This window comes from Haliotis rubra, unplaced genomic scaffold (genome assembly GCF_003918875.1).
Source record: "Haliotis rubra isolate DU_JTF1 unplaced genomic scaffold, ASM391887v1 Scf84, whole genome shotgun sequence".
Taxonomy (NCBI): domain Eukaryota; kingdom Metazoa; phylum Mollusca; class Gastropoda; order Lepetellida; family Haliotidae; genus Haliotis; species Haliotis rubra.
Window position 1 is genome coordinate 424,626 of NW_025767568.1, and position 21,273 is coordinate 445,898.

Below are 21,273 nucleotides of genomic sequence, written 5' to 3' on the forward strand. Positions count from 1 at the left end.
TCGGGAATCCTAGAGGAGACACTCTTGGATCCAATGACTGTAGCACTGGCGACTTTGCCCTCATCCTTGGATCCGTCTGTGAAAATGGATCTATGGGTGTCATACTTGGAACGTAACTGGTTGTATTCCTGCTGGAACACCAAAGGATTTGTTTCGGACTTTTTGAGTTCAATGAGGGTAAGGTCGACCTGTGGTTTCACCATCTGCCAGGGTGGCGAAGACAGAAGCCGGTAAGGTGCTATGATATTGAGATTAATTTTAGCTGCAGATATGTGTGGTTGAATTCTCATTTCAAGTGGTAGAACAGTGAGTGTCAGCGACTGAAATGATGAATGATGAAATTCGTTATCTTGATTTGAACCATGCGTGCTCTTTGTGTCGGTGAACAATTGACAGTTAAAACCGATGTAACAGGTGTTGAAGAATACTCTACAGTTTGATAATGATGCAACAACACATGCTCATGATGTAATCGAAATCGTGCAATGGGCTCAGACAGGAGTGGCCAACTGAATATGTACAGTTTCATATATATTATATATACGACAGCATATACACATTACGACAGGCATATGTACTATGTCCAACAGTAATGACATGTTCCACTGAAAACAGTGGATTGTTCGACTTTGACTGCACCCTGAGCATGGGTATATAAACCACTATCACATAGTGATGCTACCAGATGTGAGCGAATCATGCACCGTCCGTGGCACCCGGCATCAACACACGCAAAGGCTAGTCAATATTGTTTACGTGAAAACTAATACGAAAACTATGATTCAAGTCATCGGCCTTTCACAATGACTGGTAATATATATTGACGAAAGAACGATGACAAAATGAGAAGTTTTCTGTTTTATACTGTCATGTCTGCTGCAGATGTATTGATCTCCTATACGTTAAACATCTGGATGACCTAATTCAAACTAGTACGCGACGTTTTCGTGACTAAACCACTGCAGCAGATGTGGTGGAGATTTCACCTGTACATTACGTCTGTACAAGGACCTCACATCCAAACAGGTAGTTATTCACAAATGTAGTATAATCTCTGTATGTTTCAAAACTAAACATTTTTAGAATTGGTGTTTTGTTAAGTGAGACCAACCTGTGTAACTTCAAATCACGATGCCATATAATTTGAATTATTTTAACTTTGGTTTTGCATTTTAGGCAAGTGACACTCACCTAACTCGATGTGCTAAATAAACTGTGAATCGCGCTGGTTTGTAGATTATTTGTTCCGATTATCCAATTACTTAAGGTAGACTCTTAAAACATTACCAGCAATCCAGAGAGAGTTTACTTAGGTAACAACAAGTGGCATTTTAATCTCCTTCTGTATGACGCGGCCTGTATCATAATCTGACCATAGCCTACTGCTGTATGAAGCTTGTTCTAAAGTAGGAGACTTACGGTCATGTTAGGTCCATCACAGTTTTGTGCATAACTTTATCCCACACCACTGTCAGTGCCAAAGGAAGAGAGTCCCCGATCTCATCTCTCTTTTTTTAAAAATGCAGTTAAACAGAGTAGCATCCAATTCTAAAAACGAATTGTGATTCACGCACGGACTGCAAGCATTCATCGGCAAACATTAAAATTAATGCTTATAGTCATACTTCAAAATGCAAAACCTGTGTCTGTGGTTAATGTGTTTCTTCATTTGTCACCAACTTGACCACTTCCTCATTTGTCACCATCGCAGAAACTGTTATGCTTATACGAAATCTTATATTCCATCAAAAGATAAAACGCCAAACAAATAAGTATATGTAGAACACTGATCGACACAAGTCATATCATTATCTAGGTGCTCTCGTTTACGGATCGTTTGAAAATCACGATCTCTCATTCAACTGAGTGACAGTGATCTTCGACATTTAAAGACTTTCTTGAAATGGAAACGAATTGAACCTCTTACAATTACTTTCATGATGAGGCTTCGATGTCACTTGGTGGGTAATATTTTTAGGAGGCAACAGAAGGATTTTACGATCGTGCCGAAGTTTTTATAGGGCTGAGCAAATGTGGCATGTTAGTGTCATACGAATGGTGTAATGACCTTCTTATCAGTTTTGTTCTGGATTTGAAATGTAAAAGACATGCTTGTTCTCATCAATCCGCAATCACCGCCACGTGTTCCTTCGTGTGCTATCTTTCTTTTACTTTTAACTTGAATGAGAATCAGACAGTATTCCCTCTTCACGACTAGAATGGGATGTACAATTAGTGAATATTTATGTATTTCGTGTTCTAGAGTTTGCATTTGAATGGCTGCCACCAAAAATAAGTTTTGTAAGTATATGAAACATCACCTTGTTTAAGAAGACGGATAGACGTGCCATCGATTGGGGCATCTCATAAAACGTTTCCGACAGAATACATGAATACTGGCAAATTGCACCCTTCTAAAGATGCTAAGATGTTCAGAAAATGCATCCCGACTGATCTCTAAATGTTGAAGTCAACTTTGACCTCGCCATCTGCAGCTGGTTTTCTGGTCAACTACGTCCACTTGCTCGGTGTGACCACTGATTACGCTCAGGATTGTCAGTTTGGCGTTTTTCCCGTTAAGGCATTTTAGAATTATTAAAACACAAGAACGTCCTTTCAGTTGACAACAACATATCGTTTTGTTGGTTATCTTCACTGTAAGAAAGTGGAAGAGTAATTTGTTTAACCAGCGAGGTGAGAGCATTTACTTTCGCTGTGTTGTCTTTGTTTGTCCTTTATAATGCCGCACTCAGCAATGTTCCAGCCTTATGACGTCGGTCTGTCAATAATCGAGTCCTAACCAGACAATCCGGTCATCAACAGCATGAGCATTGATCTACGCAATTGGGATACAATGGCAAGTCAGCGAATCTGACCTTCCAATCCTGTTAGTCGCCTCTTACGTGGGATGCGTAAGATCAATTCTAACCCGGATCTTCACAGGTGCTTCCGCTGTGGGTTAGTCCTAGACGTAGGTTTACGTTGCTGTAAAGGAAGTAATGAAGCAGTTTGTTTTTTATTCCTTTTCTATCTGAGTTAATAAAAAACCCATTATACTCGCTTCAGTGTCAGGCAAATTTCAACTTCTGATATTACTTCTCTAAGGATAAAAGTAAATAAAATTGAAGCTTGTGCAATAAAAACATGTCTTTATAAATTAACCGACTTAGTTGATACATGTACTTGTTATTATTTGTAGTCACTAATATCCACAAATCTGAAACATGTAATGTAACTCTGTGTTCATATGATATTCGATCCTCTCTTGTGGTATATAACGCCATGGTTTTTCGAATTACTAGCAAATCACTTGAGGGTAAATGACCAAAAACAAAACCAGTGCTGGATTTACGCTTCATTCTGTGAACTAACGAAATCGACACCAAGCAACGTGACAACGTAGTTCATTTTAATCATGTCCTCACCAGACTTTTGTCTAGGGGCGGCAGTAGGGTCTGAGGGTGTTTTAGGCAGTTCTCGTCATCTCTTCATCAATCATTCTCTATAGGCACAAAAAAGATAGATTTAATGCAATTTTCAAAGCGAAGATGTTTTGTTTCCTCACTGACGGCCTGTCACGGTTTGAGGACAAATGACCATCTCGGCACCTATCATCGTCTCTCGTACACTGTGTATTCGTTTTACAACCTACACCTTAATTGTGTAGTACTGAAAAGCGTACGATGGCAACGCCAAATGTATACACATGGGCACGCTTCGATCCTTCATGGTGAGATGACGGTGATATAGCTAAAACATCACTTATTTCCTTGTGCACCTGTTGTGGAAAGGAAGTAAGTTTCTTTGTGGCGGTGATTAAGGTATGTACCCACAGTGTGTCACTGGAAACATGATTTCCATAAACGTTAGGTTCATGTTCAATGCGACACCATGGTTACAAATTTGACAGGATTCTTATATTTGCTGTGTCAGATTTTTTCCCTCCCACTAGGAAACTTGCAGAGGTGAGGGAGCAACTGGTTTCGACCGGAGAGACAATGATCACCATTGGTAGGTAGGTGGTCGGATGGTGGTTGGTTAGGTAGGTAGGTGGGTGGGTGGGTTTTAGGTAGGTGAATGGGTGGGTGGGTAGGTAGGTAAGTAGGGAGGTAGGTGGTCGGATGGTGGTTGGTTAGGTAGGTAGGTGGGTGGGTAGGTTTTAGGTAGGTAGATGAGTGGGTGGGTGGGTGGATGGGTAGGTTTTAGGTAGGTAGATGAGTGGGTGGGTGGTGGGTGGTAGGTGGGTGGGTAAGTTTTGGGTAGGTAGATTTTTGGGTAGGGTTTAGGTAGGTAGGTGAGTGGGTGAGTGGGTGGGTGGGTAGGTAGGTAGGTAGATTTTTGGTCATGTTTTAGGTAGGTGTGGGTAGGTAGGTAGGTAAGTAGGGATGGGGTAGGTAGGGAGGAGGTGGTCGGATGGTGGTTGGTTAGGTAAGTAGGGTGGGTGGGTAGGTTATATGTAGGTAGATGAGTGGGTGGGTGGGTGGATGGGTAGGTTTTAGGTAGGTAGATTTTTGGGTAGGTTTTAGGTAGGTAGATGAGTGGGTGGGTGGGTAGGTTTTAGGTAGGTAGATTTTTGGGTAGGTTTTAGGTAGGTGAATGGGTGGGTAGGTAGGTAAGTAGGGAGGGAGGTGATCGGATGGTGGTTGGTTAGTGAGGTATGCGGGTGGGTAAGTGTTAGGTAGGTAGATGAGTGAGTGGATGGGTAGGTTTTAGGTAGGTGTATGGGTGGGTGGGTAGGTAGGTAAGTAGGCAGATAGGTGGTCGGATGGTGGTTGGTTAGGTAGGTAGGTGGGTGGGTAGGTAGGTTTAGGTAGGTAGATGAGTGGGTGGGTGGGTGGATGGGTAGGTTTTAGGTAGGTAGATGAGTGGGTTTGGGTAGGTTTTAGGTAGGTGTATGGGTGGGTGGGTAGGTAGGTAAGTAGGCAGATAGGTGGTCGGATGGTGGTTGGTTAGGTAGGTAGGTGGGTGGGTAGGTTTTATGTAGGTAGATGAGTGGGTGGGTGGATGGATGGGTAGGTTTTAGGAAGGTAGATGAGTGGGTCGGTGAATGGGTGGGAAGGTTTGGAGGTTTTAGGTAGGTAGAGTTTTGGGTAGGTTTTAGGTAGGTGAATGGGTGGGTAGGTAGGTAAGTAGGGAGGGAGGTGGTCGGATGGTGGTTGGTTAGGTAGGTGGGTGGGTGGGTAGGTTTTAGGTAGATAGATGGGTGGATGGGTTGGTAGGTAAGTGGTGTGTACGGTTTAGGTAGATGAGAGGTTTGTTATGTAGGTAGGTGGTTGGTAGGTTTTAGGTAGGTGGGTGGGTAGGTAAGTAGGTCGGATGGTGGTTAGTTAAGTAGGTTGGTGGATGGGTGGGCGGTTAGGTAGGTAGGTAAGTAAGTGGGTATGGAGGTAGGCAGTCAGGCGGGCGGGTGGGTAGGAAGGTTTTAGGTTGGTAGGTGGTTCGGTATCTGGATGGTTGGGTAGGAAGGTAGGTGGGTGGTAGGTTAGGTAGGTGGGTGGAAAGGTAGGTGGGTGGGTAGGAAAGTAGGTAGGTAAGTAAGCGGGTATGGAGGTAGTCGGATGGGTAGGAAGGTTTTTTGGTAAGGTATCTGGAAGGGTAGGAACTTAGGTAGGTGGATGGGTAAGAAGGTAGGTAGGTGGTAGGTTAGGTGGGTGTGTGGTTAGGTAGGTGGGTGGGTAGGAAGGTGGGTAGGTAGAAAGGTAGGTAGGTGGTAGGTTAGGTGGGTGGGTGTTTAGGTAGGTAGGTAGGTAAGTGCCCGGGCTGGGAGGTAGGTAGGTCAGTTGCTAAGTAGGTAGCTGGTTGGGGAGGTACACGTGACCATTTATAAATGCACACCGACATTTATTCAGAAAATAAATACTTTTCTATAAATTTAAAGTGTTTTTTCAGAGTTTTGTTTTATTGGGACTGGATCCCACAGATTATTTATATCAGTAGTAACGATTATCACTTTGGGTAGATAAATATAAACAGCAAGTCAATATAATCTACACTAGCCATTAACAGGCGATGGAATATGAAAGCGTTCGCTCGTCACTTTGAACGACTCCTTGCTCACAGTGTGGCACTAATCCCACAGCCATATCGATTACATATTTCTAACACCACACATATAATATCTTCCTTAGTGCAAAAAGGTGTGTTTGCTCTAACCGGGGTTGTGATTGTTTGAAAAATATTCTCTATGGAATCCCGATGACTATAAACTGGTGCATAGCCAACGTGGCACGCGTTACCATGACAACAGTATTGAGAGGATTCTTTAGTCAGTTCTATGTAAACTTCAATCTCCTACCGTGATTCCTGCACACACAAGACGGGGTGGTACTGAGCCACAGGGGTAACGGACACAATAGTCCTTTCATTACCCACGTCTCTGTTAGACCATAACAACACAACACAAAGGTGACAAGATCAAATGAAATCAGGAATTCAATTACAGTACCAATAGTTGTTAAGTCTGGGTGCCTGGTAACCTGTATTCGCGTCAATACATCATCAGAAGGGACGTAGTTTATCCGTGTTTCGACACGTTTAATCGAGTTAATGTCTGTTTTGTCAGACACATCACTTCAAACCTACATTTCTAATGAGAAACATATCACATTTAAGTTACAGAAGTGAAAATGTCATTTTTCTCAATCTCAAAAATCGCAGTCTTTCACACTAAAGTTTATAGCAAACTTTGTTGAAATACTGTTTTTATTCTGAGATTCAGTGTTCAAAACATCCTGGACACCAATATAACCTTTCATTATTTGTTAGTTTGTTACTCATTACTGATGATGAGTTTACTGGGTGCAGTAGTACAGCAGGAAGGGCAACCATGAGCAGGTATATTATTACACGACCTCTCCGTTCTTTATACGAAACTATTCATGGTGAAGTAAATGTGTTTTACGGTTTGAGAAGACGCTGTTGGACTCCCCAGACGTCTCGCCTGTGTCTATAACGGTCTCCCTTGTGCTCGCAAATAGTTCTTGTGGCTAAACGAATGTCAGTATGCGGGTGTTGAGAATGCTGAGCTATATGTCTTGTTACAGCTTAGTGGTGTTCCGAGTCCCCCAGATGCCGATTTAGCCAGTAGTCGTTACACTGGACCTTCACATTGGAGAAATATCTATTATATAGCAAATATCAACCTGTGCCGCTTCAGCAGATGAGCGAGATGTCACGTCACTTTCTCTGTTGTTTAAAACCGCACTCACGAATACGATGACATGTGTCAACCTATTAATTTTAAGCCGTGTCTTCATTTGAAGGAAACAGGAATGGGTTGATGGAGATCAGTGCTACCCAGGATCTTCACGGGTCGTCAAGTTACCGAGGACATTAACACTTCCTCCTAACAATCTGTCACTCAGTTATGTCTTTGCTATGTCCAAAGAGATGTTCCTCTCTCTTTCCAGTGCGTGTTATATAAATAAACTAGGACATACACATACAAAAGGCGGCATTAAATTAAGACACAAGATAGGATTTCCTGAGTTTGTATTGCCCATGTCTATTTTCATCATCTAACTGAAATATTTCGTCCGCACATTGATTTTAATCAAATCCCCATTGGCGTCGTGAACGCCTACATCATCCATCTTGCGCTACTGCTAATAACACAATGGCTACAGAACGGTATTTATATCCAGTTTGTATTTTTCAAACAATTTTATTGATTCCTCTTGATAACATTAAATACTTTGGGGTAGAGCTAAAACAGCATCTGACAAAAAGTTCCATATTCCAGAGAGCTCTCATGAGGAAAATTCTAATTAAACATTTGTACCTTTGGGGTGCGTTTGCGACTGTATCCACACACCCAACTGCAATTACCACTAGAATGGGAAGACGACGGTAGCTTTGGCTCATCTGACGCACGACTGAACCAGGCTCAGATTGGAAAGTAAAGTGCAGAATTGTGTCCCTTTCTTGTGCCAGGATTTCGCTATGGCGGGTTGGAATACTGCATGTGTAACGATTTATCGCCGGTACTTTACGTCAGTAGCGAGCATCTACGACATCTACATATTCCACTGACCTGAGCTGCTAAACGTCGCTATGCAAATCTCCTGATGTGTAAGATCTACCACCATCCGCTGATTATGTGTTCTAATATCCAGATCATTCCCAAGAAAGAGGATGGTTTTAACATGTGTTATATTTGGGAATTACACTTTCTCTTTAATTGTCATGAGTTGAGTCCAATCGAGGATTCGAACCTACACCTTTTAGAGTATGGTTTTGGCAGCAATATGTTCGTTTTGTTGTGTGTTCACCGAAGCGGTATCCGTCCTTGACCTTCATCAGTTTGGCCTTGAAACAACTGAAATATTGCTGTCACTAATACTGCAAAATTGATATGTCTCTTTTGCTGAAACAATCCATCAATTACATCATTTCCATATCAGACCTATTGAATAGAATCGCTACAAGTAAATGGTAAGTACGTATACACTATGGATAAAAGGAACCTAGTACCTGATCCATGTTACACACTAAGGTATCATTGATTCACATGAATGGAGGTTTACGAGCTGCAATAAAGATCTAACGACCGTAATGTGTTTCCACTGCATGCCGATACTGAAAATAATGATTGGTCGTTGGACAGTTTACTCTGAAATTATCGGCAAATCTCAGACAGGGTTCTTTGAAAATAACATTGTTTGTTTTTTGACAGCTATGGGTCTGTCATAAAGTAGTCATGACCAGAGTGTTAACGGTTTTACAACCACAAAGAATAATTTAATATCACAGCTGACCCTCCACGAAACTGCTTGCTAGGTAAACAACTAGATCGAATGTTCAGTGCAGTAAGTTCTAACTCATGTTAGTGGGTTAAGCGCGTCCTCTGTGCGGCAGCAACATCCCCACTTCCCTGTATGAAGCAAAAGTTTGAATTGTCGATGTCATTTGCAGTGCCACTTCTGGGATACTGCTCCAGAAGCGTAGACGACATATACTCAACCATTATTTTCTATGGCTCATTTGTCGATTAATTAATCTAAATAATGATCTAAATTCACCATGTGGTTAATGCTACCGGGGAGGTTACCCTCCCTGCTCCCATTAATGTTTTTGTGGATGAGTGTAATTTGGGATCACCATTGATTCATTAAAAGCATTTTAATTCAAAATTTCAACATTAAGGGAAAGTATTTGTTCGAACACCTGGTTATGTCCAACCTGAAATTTCTGCATTGTTAGTTCTGGATTCGATTTTTCACAGACCACTGATGCGTGTGACAACCAACAAAATTTAAAGATAGTGCAGGCAAACTGTGTCGGGTTCTACCGGGATACCAGGACATATCTACACTTTTCGCGACCGCCTGTACTTATTCTGATCTTCAGATATCCAAATCACATAATTTGCAAATTGTTTACTTTCATGTTTAATATAATCACTTTCGACATTGCGGATAATCGTCTTTTGTTATTTATTTGGATGTTTTACTTCTAGAAATTAAAACTTTATCAAGTTAAATGTTGTATCATATTGTGACTACGATTCGGACATATTCTCCCTATGTTCTTGGTACCCCGTGGTAACTTTGAATTTGCAGTAAAAGACATTGTGTCAGTATGATGTCTTGATCTGAGCTGAGAAGCCACATTAATGTCATATTACTTCTCAGATACGTTGAGGCGTAACGGTCTGTATCGATTACGAATAAACATGCAAGGGCGAATGCGAATAAGGGGTTTTGTCTTGTGCACTGAACCTGCCAAAGTGTAAAGTAGAACTAATGACAGAAAAGGAAAGCAAGATGTTGCTAATGTGAAATTAAGGAAAAGGTTGGGGTTTTTTTTCATCTTCACGAGAAAGGTCCTTGACTGAAGATGATGTATCGTGCATTATCTGTACCAGCATCTCTGAAGAAAGTCGTCAGGGGATTAAACACTTGCTCGTGTTGTCATATAGCAAACTGCTTCCTAAACACCTGTACAGTCAGGTGCAAGGCAGCATATCTCGTTTCGGGAACACATGGTGATATCACCATAATTATCTATTCCCTATTTGAGTATTGTTGTCACAGGGGCGACATGTGTGAGTAGATGTAAGGATATGACACAGGTAAGCTAGGTTAGGTTAAGTGTTTCACAATTAACATTATATCTCATGTGTCGCCTTCCCTTGGGTGAATTGGCCCGATCCCGACAAACATGTAGGAAGCGTGAGATTACAATGAACGTCCACCTTAAAAACGATTTACTATACAGTTCATTAGACATACTGTCGTCAAACATATACTGAGGGAAACAAATAACGGAACATCACTTCATGACAGTGTTCCTATATTTATTTGTCAGATTTCCTTCCACAGCGCTATTCAAAACTAGTGCTGAAAACTGGAACATATTAAAGGAATAATGTATATGTTTCCCTCGGTATATTTTCAAATTAGCCGTCTGAACGCATCAGTGTTAGGATCGATAGTTTTGCAAGCTATGTGACCAGACCAGACAATCCAGTGACCGACGTCGAGATACAGCATCACCCAAGTCAGTGAGTCTGATCACCAAGTTCATGTATAACAAACATGGGTTGCTGAAGTCCAACGGAAACCAGGATCTTGACGTTGTAGGACTATTATTTATCCTGCTTCAGCATGAAGGTATCATCTGTAGCGAGCAGTCGGGATAACAAAGCTGAATTGAACAGTGCGTCATACGTTTCACCCATCACATTTCACGATACCAGCCTGTCGTTGAGGAATCATATTTGGTTGCTGGAGATGTCGGTGTTGTCGCTGTCGCTGCTTATGGCGCCAACATCACGCAATACTTATACGTGTATATGTTATCTTTATCACTGCATCAACTTCTTACAATAAAAACTCTGTCATAGGTCATGTGTTCTGTGACCCGTGCAGGTCCGGGTTAGAATGATCATTCAGTAACCCATGCTTGTCGTCAGAGGCGACTAACGGGATCGGGTGGTCAGGCTCGCTGGTTTGGTTGACACATGTCATCACATCCCAATTGCGCAGATCGATGCTCATGCTGTTGATCACTTGATTGTCTGGTCCAGACTCAATTATGTACAGACCGCCACCATACAGCTGGAATATTGCTGAGTGCGGCGTAAAACTAAACTCACTCACTCACTCTTACAATAATATCATACTCAATGTCATTGCAGATTTCCCTTCAAGATAACATGGCTGAAATGAAACTCCATCAGCTGTTAAGGTAAGAACTACATGTATTTTAAAACTCATTTTCTAAGGTGTATTCTTTACAAGTCTTGCCATAAATAACTGGTCGGCTACATATAATTCGTATTCCAGTTAGCGAGATACTTTGATTGATCTATAGCTATGAATTGATAGCAAGATGAGGATGAAGATGATTACTGAGTAATGTTTTTACTACTAAAATGTCGATGAGTAATCATGTCTGCCATTTAAACGTAGAAATATGTCTGACTTAATGACGACAACCCTTTTACTCCATTGACATGGGTATTAGTGTCTACAGAAATACGTCCCTCGCTGACTGAGTTGTGGACTTGAACCAGGAGAAGGATTAAAAGATGACAGGGGATAACTACCCTTTCAATGCACTGGATGAGTTATATATAAAAGAAATTATGTCGGATCTAAAAAAAGAAGAAGTACCAATGAAAAGTCCTTGCCTCAAGATGTTTTAGGCATAAGTCCGTATTGCTCTGTCTCCGTATCTCAGGTTGTCGATCACTGGATTGTCTGGTCCAGACTCGATTGTTTACAGAACCCGTGGTACAGCTGTAATACTACTGATTGCAGTAATTCTAACGCATGCTCATGACAGACTCAGAATTGTAAATCGACTCTGACAGATTTCTTATTGATGTGCAATGGTTGTTTTATTTACCGCATCCACTGAGAACATCTGCTTTGGTCAAAGATTTGTTCATCTTCAAGGATTAGCTGATTGCCTTCTGGAACACCTCCAAAACCAGCTCTTTCAGCTTAACCATAATTAGTGTCGATAGTATTGTTGGACATACCCAAACATGGAAGATTTTCAGTTTCGATACGAGGAAACAGGTATTCATGTTTATATCGGCATGGGCAACATCAGTGACAATTTTTGAAAGTTTTGCTTTCCTTGTAAACATCCAGCATTTATAGAAAACGATCTGGATTTTTTACAAGTTTAACTGGCTTTTATGACAGCTTATAATAGTTTTGCCGTAGAGACAAATCTTTTTGATGTTTTTTCTTTTACAGCATTGAAAAGGTTATGTTATAACTATGTTAAAACGTTAAACTGAAACGACTTTTGCAACCTTACCTCTTGCAAAGGAAAGCGTTCACTTCCCTTGCGGAAAGATAGTCTGCCCGATGACTGGGTATGTTGTAGTCTGGCGGTACATAATACTCCGATATCATGTGCTTTAATGTGAGAAGGTCATAATGTTGATAAAATCTGAACAGTGCAAAGTGTCAAGCAAATACAATTCGATCATCTGATCATGAGCAATCATTCGTTACTTTCACTTTCCTCAAGGGTTTGCTATAAATGTGTTCTGGTAGAAAAGGGTAAACTATGTGCATTGATTTCTAGGATAAAGTCTGTGAAGGGGTGTTCACGGATTTCAATTTAAAAAAAAATAAAATTCTTAAGTTGTTATGTTTTATCTTAATTAGGAGAACATGTTGGTTCCTGGATTTGCATGGTAGCTCTGAAAGAAATAATTGCATGGTCTCGAAGTCAGGGTGTTTACAGATACTTTACGGACACTGAGACCATGAAGACACGGCCAGAAAATATGTTGTACGTTAACACATAAATTCATAAAACACAGTGAAATATTTGCAAATTATGTGAATTTGTTACGGATGGAAAATTAATGACTTGAATCTGTCAGTAATCTTGCATTGTGGGCCTTAGCAGATTGAATATAAGGACCATATGTAACCTAAGCGCATTATGCTGTATACGTTCACCGTGTTAAACTATTGTGAACTCCTGGAAATACATCCCGTAGAAGTCCCGATAAACCAGGCGATCTAATCTTCTAATTAACGAATCCTTTGTTAACAGCAGGGGCGGTGGGGTAGCCTAATGGTTAAAGCGTTGGCTCGTCACGCCGAAGACCCGGGTTCGAATCCATTTCTGGTGTTCCCCGTCGAGATGTTGCTGGAATATTGCTAAAAGTGGCGTAAAACCAAACTCAGTCAGTCAGTCAGTTGTTAACAGCAATGTCACTAAAGCCATATATAGCATTGCTGTAGCCATGCCGAATGGAATTGTAAGTTACAGAATATTTAGGTATGCTTGTAATGCTAGGCATGTGAGCTGGTATATAGTTAGGACGATTAGGCGTACCTGGTTAATATACAGATCAGCCGTTAAGTGCTGAGCTTTGCGTTCTCCTTGAACATGGTAACGAATCTACTTCAGTTAGTCAATGCGCCATTTGGAGTTATAGTACAAAGCCGCTATTACCGGATTACCTGGGCCAAGCTCGATTGTCCACAGGCTTCTCTCTAAAGGCGTCCGTATTGCCGTTCATGGCACTATACGACACATGCAAATCGTAGGAGCGGCGAGTTCTTCTGAAAACGACAGGGCATGCAGCACAGCGTGTCATCATTGTTGTTATTGGATCTTTATATAGCGCACATATCCACTCACTAGTGCATGCTCAAGGTACTGGTATTTTCCCCTCGATCATTGGATGTCAACCTCAACGGCACATCTTATTATAAATCTCAACTCCCTGAGGAATGTACATCTCTCGCTGCCACAAGGCGCACCGAGTTATTGCGACTTTCCCATCCTTACGAGGCACCCATTCACAGCTGGGTGGACTTGGACACATAATCACAGTACTTTGTCCAAGTTTCCTGCAGTTGCTGTACCTGCAACTAGGTGTTTTCACGTAGTCACGTATGACCTCCTCGTATAGACCCGGGTTAAATTGGTCTTCAGGTACTCATGCTTTTGTAAGAGACGACTAAAGGGATCGGGTGGACAGGCTCACTGACTTGTTTGACTTATGTTATCGTATCCCTATTGCGTAGATCGTATCTCATGATACTGATCACTGGATTATCTGGCCCAGACTCGATTAATTACTGACCATTTAGCTGGAATATTGCTAAGTGCGGCTTTGAATAATAAACTAAACAAACCCCAATGCTACGTTTCCACCTAATTCATTCCGCTGACAGCCATGTTACAACAACAAAGTCCCATTATTTCCAAAACACTGCACATTGTCATCCAACTGGATTTGAAAAAAAATTGTTGTCAAAGACAAACTCATTACTGACATTATGTAGCTTCTGTTCAGTGTATAACTTGGCTACGCAAAGTGTGTAGACTTTGTTCTTCACAGCGCTGCAGCGTTTAAACTGTCACCTGCATACTCCAACTTGCGAAAGCAGATATTTTTTGTCAAAGTGTCTAACAGGAGAACCCTTTTGCATGGACATGAGTGAAGTTGGGAAATCGCCTTTGTTATCGGGTCCTTTGTATCTGAATAATTAACTGGTATAAATCTGATGATGTATCAAAGCTGTTGTTGTTCAGATGAGATCCGTAAAGTGTATTGATCATCTTCGTTATGAGTTCAGTCCTGGTAGCACCTTCTTGCACTTGAATGACAGTTGTATGACGAGCAATTCTGCAGATAAAACCGGACATGCTCAACCATTTCGCGATCTCCTGTGACATCACTCATTTTCAGAGATTTTTTCAACATAATCTGTTGCAATGGTTTTACGATTAACGCTCATACGAAATTGCCTTTTATTGTCAACAGACCTAAAAACATGATATTCTTACTGACAGCGAAATGGCACGTGGTATGTTGTTCACAGATGTGTCCCAGACAGTTTTCATGCCCGATTGAAAGCCATTGCCTGGCTGTCAATTTTATTGTGAAATGATAGATCACAAAATTAGACCATGGTTTCAAAATGTAGGACAGGACTTAATGCCAGCAACAGCAGATACGTATTTGTCCTTTACAATTAGACTCCTGTAGAAAGGCGGTAGACTAGTGAGCGCAATTGTGAAATAACTTATCAGCTGTCTGTACACCGAAGTATAAATAGAAAACGACCTGTCAGTGTTGGTCTGTAGCCAGTTACAGGAAAATTACAACACTATGCAACACTATGATTGAAATGTGGGTATTGAACCTGTTCCATGGACGCAGTCAACGTGCAACAGAGGTGTCACATTGCGTCCTATTCTTACACTTGACTCTGACTCGACATGACGTTAATGACACACTGTTGCCAATGCGTTTAAAACACCACTTTCTTGTTGGAGCAAAACACTTATCTTATGAATGTTAGGTATTGAGATTCAGTATACACTTGGGGTTTGAGTCACATGTTGGGGGACTTTAAATATCATTTAACAATCGTTAGAAAAAGGTCTGTATGACCGAGTTACCACGTGGACTGTGGTTTCAGCATTACGTTTGTGCATCATGTGAGCTGAATTTCCGGAGCTGGGTAACGTCATGATTTGTGAAAAAAGACCTTCAGTCTTTCAGAGTTAATGAGAAATTTCTGAAACGACACATGGCTCAAAGAATCTAACAACAGGTGCAGCTTGCTCATCGGAAGCACGTTTTAGTCCCTAATTCCGACATAGAAAGACTCACATTGGAACTATAAATACACTTCATTAAAGGAACAACCGATGGGCCTCATGTGAAAACACTAACTTGAACTAGTAGCACAGCTGAGTACTTTGGTTAGGATTGTGAAGAGACCAGACTCTGAGAAGGAGTCACACTGTTTCACTTAACTCAGTTTTAAATAGGAGTTCAGTTTCATCATAGACGGTGACTGTCTAGTGGGTCCGGGGTGATCCTGGTCATAGATGCTTTCCATGTTGAAACCCAAACGGCTTGGGCGAAACGTTGGCTCGGGTGAAACTTACAGGCTTCGGTGAACATGTTATCAATGGCGGCATGTTAGAACATTAAGCTTAGTAATGTCGTCAATAGGAACAGGATAGAACATCAAGGTTGGGATTGGCATCAGTAGGAACAGGCTAAAACATCAAGGTTGGTATTGGCATCAGTAGGAACAGGCTAGAACATCAAGGTTTGTATTGGCATCAGTAGGAACAGGTTAGAACATCAAGGTTAGTAATGGCATCAATAGGAACAGACTAGAACATCAAGGTTAGTAATGGCATCAATAGTAACAGGCTAGAACATTAAGGTTAGTAATGGTATCAATAGGAACAGGCTAGAACATCAAGGTTAGTAATGCTGTCAATAGGAACAGGCTAGAACATCAAGGTTAGTAATGGCATCAACAGGAACAGGCTAGAACATCAAGGTTAGTAATATTATCAATCATAACAGGCTAGAACATCAAGGTTAGTAATGGCATCAATAGGGAACAGGCTAGAACATCAAAGGTTACTAATGGCATCAATAGGAACATGCTAGAACATCAAGGTTAGTAATGGTATCAGTAGGAACAGGCTAGAACATCAAGGTTAGTAGGTCTAGGAACAGGCTAGAACATCAAGGTTAGTAATGACATCAACAGGAACAGGCTAGAACATCAAGGTTAGTAATAATCAATAGGAACAGGCTAGAACATCAAGGTTAGTAATGGTATCAATAGGACAGGCTAGAACATCAAGGTTAGTAATGTTGTCAACAGGAAGAGGCTAGAACATCAAGGTTACTAATGACATCAACAGGAACAGGCTAGAACATCAAAGTTAATAATGGTATCAGTAGGAACAGGCTAGAACATCAAGGTTAGTAATGGCATCAATAGTAACAGGCTAGAACATCAAAGTTAGTAATGGTATCAATAGGAACTGGCTAGAACATCAAGGTTAGTAATGCTGTCAATAGGAACAGGCTAGAACATCAAGGTTAGTAATGGCATCAACAGGAACAGGCTAGAACATCAAGGTTAGTAATATTATCAATCATGACAGGCTAGAACATTAAGGTTAGTAATGGCATCAATAGGAACAGGCTAGAAGATTCAGGTTAGTAATGGTATCAGTAGGAACATGCTAGAACATCAAGGTTAGTAATGTTATCAATAGGAACATGCTAGAACATCAAGGTTAGTAATGTTATCAGTAGGAACAGGCTAGAACATCAAGGTTAGTAATGGCATCAATAGGAACAGGCTAGAACATCAAGGTTAGTAATGGTATCAATAGGAACAGGCTAGAACATCAAGGTTAGTAATGTTATCAATAGGAACAGGCTAGAACATCAAGGTTAGTAATGTTATCAGTAGGAACAGGCTAGAACATCAAGGTTAGTAATGGTATCAATAGGAACAGGCTAGAACATCAAGGTTAGTAATGTTGTCAATAGGAACAGGCTAGAACATCAAGGTTACTAATGACATCAACAGGAACAGGCTAGAACATCAAAGTTAGTAATGTTGTCAATAGGAACAAGCAAGAAAATCAAGGTTAGTAATGGTATCAATAGGAACAGGCTAGAACATCAAGGTTAGTAATGGTATCAGTAGGAACAGGCTAGAACATCAAGGTTAGTAATGGTATCAGTAGGAACAGGCTAGAACATCAAGGTTAGTAATGGTATCAATAGGAACAGGCTAGAACATCAAGGTTAGTAATGTTATCAATAGGAACAGGCTAGAACATCAAGGTTAGTAATGTTATCAATAGGAACAGGCTAGAACATCAAGGTTAGTAATGTTATCAATAGGAACAGGCTAGAACATCAAGGTTAGTAACATCAATAGGAACAGGCTAGAACATTAAAGTTAATAATGGTATCAATAGGAACAGGCTAGAACATCAAGGTTAGTAATGTTATCAATAGGAACAGGCTAGAACATCAAGGTTAGTAATGGCATCAATAGGAACAGGCTAGAACATCAAGGTTAGTAATGGTATCAGTAGGAACAGGCTAGAACATCAAGGTTAGTAATGGTATCAATAGGAATAGGCTAGAACATCAAGGTTAGTAATGGTATCAATAGGAACAGGCTAGAACATCAAGGTTAGTAATGTTATCAATAGGAACAGGCTAGAACATCAAGGTTAGTAAGGTTATCAGTAGGAACAGGCTAGAACATCAAGGTTAGTAATGGCATCAATATTAACAGGCTAGAACATCTAGGTTAGTAATGTTGTCAATAGGAACAGGCTAGAACATCAAGGTTAGTAATGGCATCAATAGGAACAAGCTAGAACATCAAGGTTAGTAATGTTGTCAATAGGAACAGGCTAGAACATCAAGGTTAGTAATGCATCAATAGGAACAGGCTAGAACATCAAGGTTAGTAATGGCATCAATAGGAACAGGCTAGAACATCAAGGTTAGTAATGGCATCAATCATAACAGGCTAGAACATCAAGGTTAGTAATGGTATCAATAGGAACAGGCTAGAACATTACTGTTGCTTATCTCATAAATGGTATACATGTATGTGATAGTATTATGTTTTGTCGTTTTCTTCAAAACTCGTCGAAACCTTAACTTGAGGACAGACATATGGTATCAGATCCTGGTCACATTTCAAAGTTTTGTTTCGTTATGCCCGTGTTTGCATAGGAGATACAATCATACGTTTCCATATGGCCTCCTTGATTTCCCAATCGGAGTGGATCACAGCCAGATACAATGCCAGAACCCATGGCGTCATCATTGATCCGCTGAATGTATAACTCGGATAAATATCTATCCGTAATATTCAGAAGTGCATATCATGGTATTCGCAGCATTCCAACAAAGCAGGAAGTGTATCGACGCCAACGGCGGAACATTGTTGATCCAAGCCTTCATCATCTCCAGGGCGGACTATTAAAAGTCCTTCCTCCATGATCTACAACGGTGACGTGTAGGGAAGAACTAAGACCTGGTACAAACAAGCTGCCAGGATTCTGACAAGAACATCCATGGGAGTAGCTATCACTCCCATCTACACTGGCTGCTTTCCAACAGAGAGTGCAGTTCAAAAGCCCGGCTGGATAACAAGACAATGCACTGTTGGATTCCTTCGTACTGACAGTAACTGAAAGTACCATGGAAGGTAGTATGTTTACTCAGATCAAGTACCAACATCTGGTATGAAAGTCACATACCCCTCATGATGGTGGCAGGTCATTTGAATTTCCTATACCAATTGCAAAGTTACCAACACGTCTGTCCCTGGAACACAAAGAATAGGAAACACTGACAAACTATAACCAGACATGGAAGGAATAGCGACAACACTCTTTCCCTTATCTCATGGATATCCGTCCATGTAAAGAGCATGCGATTGTGATTCAATTTCAAATAGTGACGATAGAAGGTGTTCGTAGAGAAAGTGTCCTTGAAGTGTGGACATGATGATAAACTGATGCATTTATGTGTGTTTTTGATGGTGTGTTTGGCGCCAGTATTTCTGGTGAAGAATATCATTTTATTCTTAGCATTATGTTTAAAATGGACTAACTTTTACTTTTGCAATGCAACCTTGTTTGGTCGGGAAAATACAAGTTATCCACTATATGCATTCTGACAGTTTCAAACGTAACATTCCTGATTTAGGCCAGTAAATACTCCATCCATATTTATTACCTCGTTTCAAATGTGATATTTCTGTCAGATGTCTTCTTGTGACAAGGATGTCTATCAAACTTGAATGCATCAGGAAATCACCTTAAATAACATCATGCTTCGCTGTCATGTTGTCTGTGGAAATAGTTCCGAATTCTGATTACCTTGATACGTCAGTCTCACTATTTCGACATATTAACGTCACACGGCTGAACATATATTAACTATCTGTTGTAACGGAGGCAGGCACCTCTTAATATGATTTTTATTTTCGTACATAGAAAAAAGTATTTAATCTTATTGTGTTGTCGGACTTTACCATTGGGAGTCGTTTCCTTCACTGAAAGTTGATATACATTGGCAGTAAAGAACGTAAAGAGCATGCGATTGTGATTCAATTTCAAATAGTGACGATAGAAGGTGTTCGTAGAGAAAGTGTCCTTGAAGTGTGGACATGATGATAAACTGATGCATTTATGTGTGTTTTTGATGGTGTGTTTGGCGCCAGTATTTCTGGTGAAGAATATCATTTTATTCTTAGCATTATGTTTAAAATGGACTAACTTTTACTTTTGCAATGCAACCTTGTTTGGTCGGGAAAATACAAGTTATCCACTATATGCATTCTGACAGTTTCAAACGTAACATTCCTGATTTAGGCCAGTAAATACTCCATCCATATTTATTACCTCGTTTCAAATGTGATATTTCTGTCAGATGTCTTCTTGTGACAAGGATGTCTATCAAACTTGAATGCATCAGGAAATCACCTTAAATAACATCATGCTTCGCTGTCATGTTGTCTGTGGAAATAGTTCCGAATTCTGATTACCTTGATACGTCAGTCTCACTATTTCGACATATTAACGTCACACGGCTGAACATATATTAACTATCTGTTGTAACGGAGGCAGGCACCTCTTAATATGATTTTTATTTTCGTACATAGAAAAAAGTATTTAATCGTATTGTGTTGGCGGACTTTACCATTGGGAGTCGTTTCCTTCACTGAAAGTTGATATACATTGGCAGTAAAGAACGTAAAGAGAAGCGATGTAACAAAACCACATACAGCGTGCTTGAAAAACATAAACATTCTTTTCCTCAGCGTTATGGGTAAAGACAGTCTTATCTCATACGCAAACTTCATAATTAATTCTAAATGTTGCAATTGCAACCAAGAAAAAAATGGTGATTTCCAAAATTTCCAATTTGGAAGATGATATTTCAAAATTTCCAAAATTGGAAAGATGATATTTCCAAGGCTTGGAAATCTTTGGAAATTTAGGAAGGATTTTACCACTACTTCTTTCAGTTTCTCCTTTTCCCAAGGATCCCCGTGAGTGTATAGACTGTGTATTCGTCCTCCTAGGAGTGTATTCGTCCTCCTATGCGATCAACTATAACCAGGGAGACTATAAGACGTTGTAGATTATTCCTGGTATAACTTCTCTCGTCTGCATCCTTGTTGTTCTAGGTGTCAAAATTGGCATTAACTGTCATATTTGCCCTGATATGGCTAGCATTTTCCAAAATACAGTTTTAAGTGTATGGTTTACTTATTATCCACAAAAGCGCAAATAGTTTTTGACCTGTCACGGTTTGCATAAACACAAATTACATAGACCTACGTTACATCATTGATTAAATAAAAGTTTACCGGACCCACTGACTGACTGGCCATGGTTTATTACATGTCATAAAAGTGAACCCTTGCCAGGGAATAATAGGCTTATTGTAGTAGAATACATTCTTTAATG

At 40.4% G+C, this 21,273-nt stretch overlaps 1 protein-coding gene across 1 annotated transcript in view; it reads left to right on the forward strand.

Moving 5' to 3' along the window:
- Window positions 1-21,273, forward strand: part of LOC124262464 (melatonin receptor type 1A-like) — a 97,629-nt gene that overhangs the window by 13,094 nt on the left and 63,262 nt on the right. The window contains exon 2 of the mRNA XM_046696971.1: window positions 11,141-11,190. The gene's annotated coding sequence lies outside the window, so the exon portion shown is untranslated. The remainder of the gene's footprint in view (window positions 1-11,140; window positions 11,191-21,273) is intronic.